The following is an 11,165-nucleotide window of genomic DNA, read 5'->3' as shown; positions in this document are numbered from 1 at the left end:
AAAAAAATAATTTTAAACGTACAAAAAAAAAATTTTAGAAAGGACTTAATTTTAAATGAGTTCTTGCTAATTGACCAGTTTTACATATTCGGCACGACATTATATATGCGTGTGTAATGTGTATATATGTATGTGTATATATTTTTATTTATATATGTGTAATTATATATATATATATACATATGTGTATATATGTTTATGTATATGCATGTGTATAATATATATATATATATATATATATATATATATATATATATATATATATATATATATATATATATATATTAGCTCCTGATGATGCACAGAGTAGTGTGAAAGTACCTGAGCTAAAGATTGCCATCCCATCCCCCATGGCGTGTCTTGCATATAGTGTATATAATTAATATGCCTAATAAGCCTAGGCAAATACCTGATTGCTAAGGAAAAAAATGACCTTGAAACGGGTAACAAGTATGGACAGTTTCAACAGTTCCAAATATCATTTGTCACCTATTTGTCAAGAAGGTAATGGTAGTAAAATTTATCTTGTGCCTGATGCAGTAATAATGGCTCAGATAAAGATACGAGAGGGGGTCTCTGTAATTGTTTCCTGAAAGGCATAAACTTTTATATATTTACCAGAACCTGTCTTTTGTACAGGTATAACTTGTCTCCTTTATCTCTATACGCTGGTATGTTCAGTCTCTCAGACTGTAAGCACGCTGTGTAACGCTTCAACAACGGTTGTTTTAGTTAATGGGTTATATAATTCAGGCCATCTATGTTATCAAGTCTCCGAAGATGTATGACCCTGTACATACGACTGCTGTACCTTGTTAATGTTGCTACAATACAGTGACTGAAAAAGGTTGAAGTTTTGTTACTTTTAAACGGAGAGATGGATTCATACCTAGTGGCGTGCAACTGTTTCTGTAGCTATCTAGGGGGAAAGGCGTCATCCCCACCCTTCTCCTATATGATGTTGGCTTAGATATCATCGGATGGCCGCCCACCTTCCGCCAGAAACACGCCCACTGCCAGGAGAAGTCATATTGATTTGTTTTTGCGGGCGTGTTTCGGAGAGTAATTTGCCAGGTGTAAAGGTGCCAATACTTGCACCCACTCTGTGAGCCACCTCGTACCCTCCCACCAACCTTTCTGGAAATCATGCCAATCTCATTCATAATCAAAATAGCTTGTTGGAAGGTGTTAGTATGGGAGCGCTTGTATTTATTTCGTTTTGATAGCCTCATGCTCCGTATGGGCTTGTGTAGTTGATGCCATAAAATGCTTCTGAATATAAGAGTATCTTTTGATCTGGCAACATTAATGACCGCTTGGGAAGCCGTCATTGTAAGTGCGAAGTCCCATCAAAAGACATCTTGCGTTGCGAACGTTGACGCAGTTTTGATAATATTGCTTTTCAATAGAAACGAAGCTTTTCGTAAATATTAATGTACTAGAGGAAAAGATAGCGGGCATCTACCAGGGTCTTATGACCAGGCCCAACCAGGTTATTTCTTCATAATATCCAGAGCACAATGAATGGTTTTATGAGCTTGGCTTGAATCCTTGGTCGTATAATGTTCACTGGTGACAGGGGTGGTAGTTTTATGGGCTTGGCTTGAATCTTGCGTCATATAATGGGCAATGGTGGCAGGGATAGTAGTTTAGATTGTAGAGGGGAGAGGCGATGGTCATGGTCGGTCGTAGGGAAATGATGGTTGATCGTGGCAGTGATGTTTGGTTCAGTTAGCAGTGAATTATGGGAGTCGTGGTGGCTGTTTCTCAAACGAGAACATCATAGTAGTTTTGTCGTGGGAAGGCAAGTAACTGTGGTTGGTGTGTCTCTCTCTCTCTCTCTCTCTCTCTCTCTCTCTCTCTCTCTCTCTCTCTCTCTCTCTCTCTCTCTCTCTCTCTCTCTCTCTCTCACGCGCACGCACGCACCAGAGGGGAGGTCGAAGACCCAGGGGAACAGAGAAAGACTGGCCTGAAAAGGAAGGATGGAACAAGATTGGGAAAGGAAGCTAGTTGAGCTTATTGCTAAAATGGAGGAGAGGATGGATGCAGAGAACAAGAAGTGGAAGTTGTGAATCGAAGCTGCAGAAGCCAGGATGCAGAGCCTAGAAGTTGAACTGAAAATGCTGAAGCAAGATAGAGCCAAAGAACAGAAGGGGTCATGCCATCAGGAGCAGATACACCAATATCCAATGACGGAACATTAGGAAAGAAAGGAGCTTAGTCCTATGTTGAGGCTTTATCGGGCCACCAGGAAATGTAGAGGATCAATAATGGCATGCTGCTGAGCACAGGGGCAGCAGTAAGTGAAGGGGGGCAGGGTGCAGTTAGAGAAGGTGATAGGCCCACTGCAGAGTCGTCATCAGGTCAACACAAGATCCAGGAAATGATGAGAGAGCAGCAATGGCTGTGTTTAAATGGGACCCAGAGATGCAGAGAGCAGGGCTGCCAAAGTTAGTACGTTCGTACAAAATTGGTGTTTACACCTACTGTACGTTTGGTACGACGCTCGATATTTTTGTTACGTTTTAGGAATTTGTGTTAATATTTTAAAGTTTTTTTCTCAGAAGCCTCAAAGCAATAATTTTTTGATCCATGCTCATTTTTTAAAACGTTAGCATTTCGTACGTCTGATAAATGTTCATTATGATTCTACGTTACTTCTGTAACCTAGTATCTAAGGTGAAGGTGACAAAATTAGTGATGAGATAAGTTATTTCTACTATCAAACTTATTCTGGTAGCTAGACATTATGATGCTGAAGTTCAAAAAAACACTGTACATATTTCTCACACGTTTAGAAATAAAAAACCTAGCTGCTCTAGGAATTTATAATTGTACAGAGGCGTTTTTTAACAATGAAATCCCTTTTAAAAACCTAATAGGATTTGCCAGTTTGCCAGTGTTGATGTTAGTGTTATGTTAGGAAGCAAAGGAAGAACCCAGTATCTCTTAAAACAGAAAAATCTCGTATCTTCATACAACCTTGTTTGCCATTCATTGTATTTGGTTGCTTCTAAAGCCTGCACTGAGATGCCACATTATTTGGAAGAGTTAGCCAGAAATATTTTTTCATATTTGAGCAATAGTCCTAAGCACATAAATAAATATAAAGAATTTCAAACATTTATAAATACCAATCCTCAAAATGTTCTCCACATTAGCTGCAATAAAATAATTTTAGAACAATAGCCTGCACTTTTATTTTTGTTTACATCTGCTGCATTAGAAGATGGCATTCCTATAGCTTCAAAAATTACAAAATCCCATTACAAAAAGGTATTATGCTTTCTTAGCTTATATTTTGCCTGATGTGAATAAGCTCAATATGGAGTATCCAGCAGAAACATATAGAACACACAAGTTAAGGAATTCTAGTAACACTAGTGTTAAAGGGATTCCTTAGTAATTTCATCAAGTGAGAAATTTTGAAACTTAATATAAGTAAAATCAATGTTATATGATCTTTCAGTATATGAGGATAAATGACAGTTACTGTGGTGCCATTGTTGAAGAGATATGCATGGATAATTCATCAAATATTTCCCCTAAAAGAATTGCAAGAATTTAGAGTAAAAACATAAATTTTTCTTTACCTTACAAAGCAAATGTTTCAGCGCTTTATATCTTGTGAATTGCGTGCAAAATTGGAGTTGCTTGAGGCGTCAGACCCACCAAAAGAGCTTTGTGACAGTGTAACAAAAAACTTGATATAATGTTAAATCAGTTGAAGTAGTAGTTCTCTGTTAACAAACTGTAAGGTAAATTGAATGCATTTCTGTTTCAGCGTTTTAGTAAGATGTAATGTAAGTTAAATGTATTTTTTCCTTTGTAAGATGTTTTATAGGGTTTATACATTGATTAAAATTTGGTACGTTTTTGTGATTTTTGGTACCTTTTCGTGAAAAGTTTGGTAATATTTCAAAATAAATTTTGACAGCCCTGGCAGAGGACAAAATGGGAAGAGGAGAGGGAGAGGTCATTTTTATTCATGAGCTTCAGGAAACCGAAGGGAGGACATACGAAGATGACAGGAACAGAAAAAGAGATTGAAAATATCAGACAGGAGAGGACATAACTTAGCTAATACTAGAGGGGGAAGAAATCTACCAGTCAGGTTGATTTTAAAGACAGCCGCAACCATAGCTAAAGGAAACAGCAAAATACCAGAGGGTGTACCTAGATCATCACAGAATGAGAACAGAACGACAGAAACTGAGAGAGGATAAAAAGACGAAAGTGGGCAAGAAAGAGACGAAGCTAGACTCGGGAAGGGACAACCGGAGTCGGGAGCAGCAGCAAGTGCAACTACCCACAGAACCTTGCACTCAAACATATCCCAAAACAAAACACACTTAGTCCCCACCCTACCCTACACAGTCGACTCCCATAGCACCCTGCCAGGTCTCCCACTCCCCAGCCCTTACAAAACCCTCAGAATAGTGTTGGAAAGGAAATTAAAGGTATGGTACACCAACACAGATGGAATAATAAATTATGTGAAGAATGGCACGAAAAAATCAGAGATATCACCAGACATCATAACACTCACGGAAACCAAGTTCACAGGAATGATAACAGATGCCATCTTTCCAACTGGTTATCAAGAATATGACGAGAGCAACAGAGCAATCGTTGATACATTAGGCGAGGTGGCCAGAAGGGCCCACGTTGGCAGGGCAAAGTTAATAGATGTGGGCAACTGCAATCACAAGGAAATTGAATGAGGAAAACCTGGAGCCATATGAGGGACCTGAAAGTTGGAGGGCTATGATGATGGAGGTAGTACTGGAAAACCTCATTCATCAACATGCTGGGGACACTACCAGAGGGGGAGGGGGAGGGAGGGGGGGAGGAGGAGGAGTAATTCAGACACTGGGGACGTCACATTTGCAAGGCCTCTCAGAGCTCTGATCACGTGGTGCTGAGCTTCGAATACATAGTAGTTACAGATGAAGAGGGAAGCAGGAAGAGTACAATGGGAGAAGCCAAACTACAAAAGAGGGGACTGCACAGGTATGAGCAATTACCTAAACGAGGCTCAGTTGGAAAGAGACTTGTGGAAAAATCGGCAAATGAAATGATGGAATACATAACGACAAATTGCAAGGAGGCAGAGGACAGGTTCGTACTAAAGGGCAACAGAAATACTGGGGAGACTAGAACGAACCCTTGGTTTACCCAAAAGTGTAGAGACCAACCAAAACTAAGTGTGCTAGAGAGTGGGAAAAAGTATAGAAGACAAAGGACCCAGGAAAATAATAGTACCAGCAGAGCCTGGTAAGGAGGAAGGCCCATCAGCAGTACGAAAATGACGTAGCATTGAAAGCCAGGTCTGACCCAAAGCAGTTGTATAGCTACATCAGGAGGAAAACAACAGTCAATGGTAATCAGGCTGAGGAAGGAAGGAGGAGAGCTCACAAGAAACGACTGAGAAATATGCGAAGAGCTCAACGTGGGATTTAAGGAAATATTTTCACTGGAGACAGAAAGGACTCCAGAAAGCCGGAATGGTGGGGTACATCACGTGCTGGACACAATACACAACTGAGGAGGTGAAGTCTGCTAAGCAAATTAATACCTCAAAGGCAGTGAGACCACACATTTCTGTGGGTTCTGAGAGAGGGAGCAGAGGCACTGTGTGTGCCACTAACAATCTTCAACACATCTGTCGAAACAGGGTGACTACCTGAGGTGTGGAAGACAGCAAATGTAGTTCCAATTTTTAAGAAAGGGAACACACGCAACATTGAACTACAGACCAGTATCCCTAACATGTACAGTACACAAAGTCATGGAGAAGATTACCAAAAGAGTGGTGGAGCACCTAGAAAGGAATGAGCTTGTGTACAACAACCAGAACGGTTTCAGGGAAGGGAAATCCTGTGTCACAAACTTATTAGAGTTCAACTACAAGGTGACGGAAGCAAGACAAGAAGGGTGGGTAGAATGCATTTTCTTGGGCTGTAAGAAGACTTTCGACACAGTTCCACACAAGAGATTAGTGCAAAAGTTAGAGGATCAGGCAGGTATAACAGGAAAGGCACGGCAAGGGATCAGAGAACGCCTGACGGGAAGGAAACAACGAGTCATGGCACGTGACGAGGTGTCAGTGGGTACCTGTAATGAGCGGGGTTCCACAATGGTTAGTCCTAGGACTGGTGATTTTTTTGGTACATGTGAATGGCATGACATAAGGGATTGATTGAGAAGTATCCCTCTTTGCAGACGATGTGAAGCTAATGAAGATAATTCAATCGGATGAGGATCAGGCAGGATTACAAAGGGATCTGAATAGGCTGCAAGCCTGGTCCAGGAACTGGCGCCTGGATTTTAACCCCACCAAGTGTAAAGTCATGAAGATTGTGGAAGGGCAAAAAAGACTGCAGACAGAGTACCGTCTAGGGGACAAAAGACTGCAAACCTCAGTCAAGAAAAAGGATCTTGGGGCGAGTATAATACAGAACACCTCTCCCGAGGCGCACATCAACCAAATAACTGCTGCAGCATATGGGCGCCTGGCAAACCTAAGAATAGCGTTGCGACACCTCAGTAAGGAATCGTTCAAAACTACGTACACCGTGTACCTCAGGCCCATGCTGGAGTATGCATCACCAGTATCTCTGGTGGCCTGGTGGTTAACGCTCTCGCTTCACACGGTGAGGGCCTGGGTTCGATTCCCAGACAGAGTAGAAACATTGGACGTGTTTCTTTCCACCTGATTTCTATGTTCCCCATCAGTAAAATGGGTACCTGGGTGTTAGTCGACTGGTGTGGGTCGCATCCTGGGACACTGACCTAAGGAGGCCTGGTCACAGACCGGGCCGCGGGGGCGTTGACCCCCGGAACTCTCTCCAGGTAAATCTCTCCAGGTAAACACAAAGTGCAAAGGTTTGCAACAAGACTAGTCCCAGAGGTTTGAGGTCCTAAGAGGAAAGGTTAAGGGAAATCGACCTGACGACACTGGAGGATAGGGGGGACATGATAGCGACATACAAAATACTGTAAGGAATTGACAAGTTGGATAGGGACAGGATGTTTCAAAGGTGGGACACAGCAATAAGGGGTCACAATTGGAAGTTGAAGACTCGGATGAGTCACAGGGATGTTAGGAAGTTTTTCTTCAGTCATAGAGTTTTCAGGAAGTGGAATAATCTGGAGAGTAGTGGAGGCAGGATCCATACATAGCTTTAAGACGAGGTACGATAAAGCTCCTGAAGCAGGGAGAGTGGACCTAGTAGCGACCAGTGAAGAGGCGGGGCCAGGAGCTATGATTCAACCCCTGCACACACACACACACACACACACACACACACACACACACACACACACACACACACACACACACACACACACACACACACACACACACACACACACACACACACACAGGCAGACGGACAGACGGAAGGAGACGGCTGCAAGCAGGTGTTCTTGCTCCTGTGTAATTTGCAGCATACTTCTGACTGAGCACAGTTTAACTGTGTACCCACGATATCCAGGTGGCTAGAGGAGTCTGGTGAAGTTTAAGAATCTCTGGTGATGTAAACATTTTAATGATTTTTTTCAGTTGATTCAGGTTATTTTGATTAGTATATTATAATTTTGGGCTGTGAGTGTTTAGTGTATGGATTTACAGTAGTATTTAAACTTTCATATGAATGTGTTAAAAGTCAGAGCTATTTAAATACAATACGTTTCTTCCGTGCTGCCTCTTGTTGAGGGACCTCTGCTGCCCCTGGCTGTGAGGGGCCTCTGCTGCCCCTGGCTGTGAGGGGCCTCTGCTGCCCCTGGCTGTGAGGGGCCTCTGCTGCCCCTGGCTGTGAGGGGCCTCTGCTGCCCCTGGCTGTGAGGGGCCTCTGCTGCCCCTGGCTGTGAGGGGCCTCTGCTGCCCCTGGCTGTGAGGGGCCTCTGCTGCCCCTGGCTGTGAGGGGCCTCTGCTGCCCCTGGCTGTGAGGGGCCTCTGCTGCCCCTGGCTGTGAGGGGCCTCTGCTGCCCCTGGCTGTGAGGGGCCTCTGCTGCCCCTGGCTGTGAGGGGCCTCTGCTGCCCCTGGCTGTGAGGGGCCTCTGCTGCCCCTGGCTGTGAGGGGCCTCTGCTGCCCCTGGCTGTGAGGGGCCTCTGCTGCCCCTGGCTGTGAGGGGCCTCTGCTGCCCCTGGCTGTGAGGGGCCTCTGCTGCCCCTGGCTGTGAGGGGCCTCTGCTGCCCCTGGCTGTGAGGGGCCTCTGCTGCCCCTGGCTGTGAGGGGCCTCTGCTGCCCCTGGCTGTGAGGGATCTCTGCTACCCCTGGCTGTGAGGGATCTCTGCTGCCCCTGGCTGTGAGGGATCTCTGCTGCCCCTGGCTGTGAGGGATCTCTGCTACCCCTGGCTGTGAGGGATCTCTGCTGCCCTTGGCTGTGAGAGACCTCTGCTGCCCCTGGGTGCCCCTTTTCTCCTCAACGGGGAGGAATTTCTCCGAACACAAGCAAATCTGGGAATAATTCTTAACATTATCATGTGCATGGATCCCGTGTTTTCCAGCTGAAAATCCAGAGTTCACCTTGGCTCTTCCCTGCAATATGGATTTGTACGAATATTGCACATTGTATATTATCTTAAGTTAGCTTAAGATAACTTCAGTACGGAGCAACATTTTAGCTTAGTAAGCTAGTGTTTTAAGTGACAGTACTAGTTTGGTATCAGTTTTAAAACTGAAAGGATAAATTTTCCCATTTATAAAGAAAAACAGAATGCCAGTCTTTGTAAAGCAGTATAGGTTTACTTCAATTCCGAGTATAAACTTTTCATAAACTTTAACACAAATTATGACTCGTGTCCTGCGTTAATTGACACTGTCTTGTATGAAATATGTAGACGAGAGAGCAGTTTAAAGTAGTTTCCCAAGCCACCTCTGTTTATCCTCGTCAGACAAAGATAACACACGCTTCAACTTTGTATCATTTGCGGATGACGCCAAAATAAGCATGAAAGTCACCTCTGTAGAAGACACGGAAAAAAATGCAGTAAGAGATAAGAGCTTATCACTGGGCAGTGGAGAACGAAATTGTGTTCAATGGTGATAATTTCCAGCTGTTTAGATATGGAAAGAATAAACTCAAAAGGGACACTGTATACAAAACTCGAGAGAATCTTCAAATAAAACGAAAGGAGCACGTGAAGGACCTGGGTGTAATTATATCGACTGATCTTTCTTTGAGAAAATAAGGCAAATGTCATTACAGCCGTGAAGATGACGAGGGATAATGAAAACTTTCAAAACAAGGAAAATAGTGCCAGTGGTGACATACTTCAAATCGCTTGTGCTCTCTCATGCTTAGAGAGAGCGTGGAAGATATCAAAACTGAAACAGATTATTTACATCCCGCATAGTCAATAAATTTAGCACTTAAATTACTAGAAATGGCTCAGAGTTCTAAATATATACACAAATAACCCGCACATAGAAGAGAGGAACTTGCGACGACGTTTCAGTCCGACTTTGACCATTTATAAAAGTCATACAGTGTGACTTTGTAAATGTTCCAAGTCGGACCGAAACGTCGTCGTAAGCTCCTCTCTTCTATGTGCGGGTTATTTGTGTATTGTTCCAGTCACGGTATTGTACTTTTTTTTTTTTTTGTTATTCTAAATGTATATTCGTTGGAGCGGAGGAAAGAGTGCATGATACATATATGGAAAGTACTTAAAAGCCTAATCTCAAATCTGCAGACTCATGACTACATACTGGAGTGAGAGATACGGGACGTGTAAAATAACCCCTGTGAAAAGCAGGGACACCATGAACACCATAAGAGAAAACAGTTTCAACATCATTGGACCCATACTATTCAACATCTTACCAGAAGGTATCGGAAACACTGTTGGGACAATTGTAGAGGTCTTCAAAAGCAAACTGGATATGTACCTCTAAGTGCCAAATCAACCAGGTTGTGACGGATGTGGGCCAGCGAGCCGTCAGCTGAAAATAACGCTCAGATCTGTACAATTTTCACTTACGGTGCGAGAATGATCATGATCAAGCCAGCGGTATCTGGTCACAGGCTGGGCTGCTTGGCCAGGAAGAACCCGTGATGCCTGCGGCGCTTTATGTCTGCCTTCAACTTGCTCAGTGACAAAAACTGAAACGTACAGGAAATCATGACACACGTAGTGATTATTTAACAAAGACAGTTTTCTTCCATGTAAGATTTTAACGGCTAGGAGAAATATGGAAATATAGACACTAGACAAGCCTAGACCAGAGAAAAAGTGAACAAGACATGTGCAAAATGCGTCTTATTCATGTGGCAGAAAAAAAAATTGAGTGAGTCACAGGGAATGGTGGGTTGGCATGACTTCTGTTAACTGTTTCCCTCTCTGAAAAAAAAATGATTAGGAGCCAATGTTGCCAGTCGGTTTGAGAAAATTACCTTGGTAAGCAGTTGGTGGAGTGAGTGTGATTGTGTGAGTGAGAGAGAGTGTGCGAGTGTGTATGTGAGAGTGACTGTGTGAGAGTGAAATAGTGGGTGTGAGGGTGAGTGTGAGGGTAAGTGTGAATGTGTGAGTGAGTGAGTGTACTCGCCTAATTGTACTCGCCTAATTGTGGTTGCAGGGGTCGAGACTCGGCTCCTGGCTCCGCCTCTTCACTGATTGCTACTAGGTCCTCTCTCTCTCTGCTTCCTGAGCTTTATCATACCTCTTCTTAAAACTATGTATGGTTCCTGCCTCCACTACTTCACTTGCTAGGCTATTCCACTTCCTGACGACTCTGACTGAAGAAATACTTCCTAACGTCCCTGTGACTCGTCTGAGTCTTCAGCTTCCAGTTGTGACCCCTTGTTCCAGTGCCCCCTCTCTGGAACATCCTATCTCTGTCCACCTTGTCTATTCCCGCAGTATCGTGTATGTCGTTATCATGTCTCCCCTGACCCTTCTGTCCTCCATTGTCGTCAGTCCGATTTCCCTCAACCTTTCCTCGTACGACATTCCCCTGAGCTCTGGGACTAGCCTTGTTGCAAACCTTTGTACTTTCTCTAACTTCTTGACGTGCTTGACCAGATGTGGGTTCCAGACTGGTGCTGCATACTCCAGTATGGGCCTAACATACACAGTGTACAGTGTCTTGAACGATTCCTTATTAAGGTATCGGAACGCCATTCTCAGGTTTGCCAGGCGCCCGTATGCTGCAGCA

At 43.7% G+C, this 11,165-nt stretch overlaps 1 protein-coding gene across 4 annotated transcripts in view; it reads left to right on the top strand.

Moving 5' to 3' along the window:
- Positions 1 to 11,165, top strand: part of LOC128690040 (uncharacterized) — a 478,844-nt gene that overhangs the window by 327,086 nt on the left and 140,593 nt on the right. The gene's annotated exons all lie outside the window — the stretch shown is intronic.

The sequence above is a fragment of the Cherax quadricarinatus genome, chromosome 25 (genome assembly GCF_038502225.1).
Source record: "Cherax quadricarinatus isolate ZL_2023a chromosome 25, ASM3850222v1, whole genome shotgun sequence".
In the NCBI taxonomy this organism is placed as follows: domain Eukaryota; kingdom Metazoa; phylum Arthropoda; class Malacostraca; order Decapoda; family Parastacidae; genus Cherax; species Cherax quadricarinatus.
The sequence above is the reverse complement of the archived record's forward strand: the minus strand, read 5'-3'. Positions and strand labels throughout refer to the sequence as shown.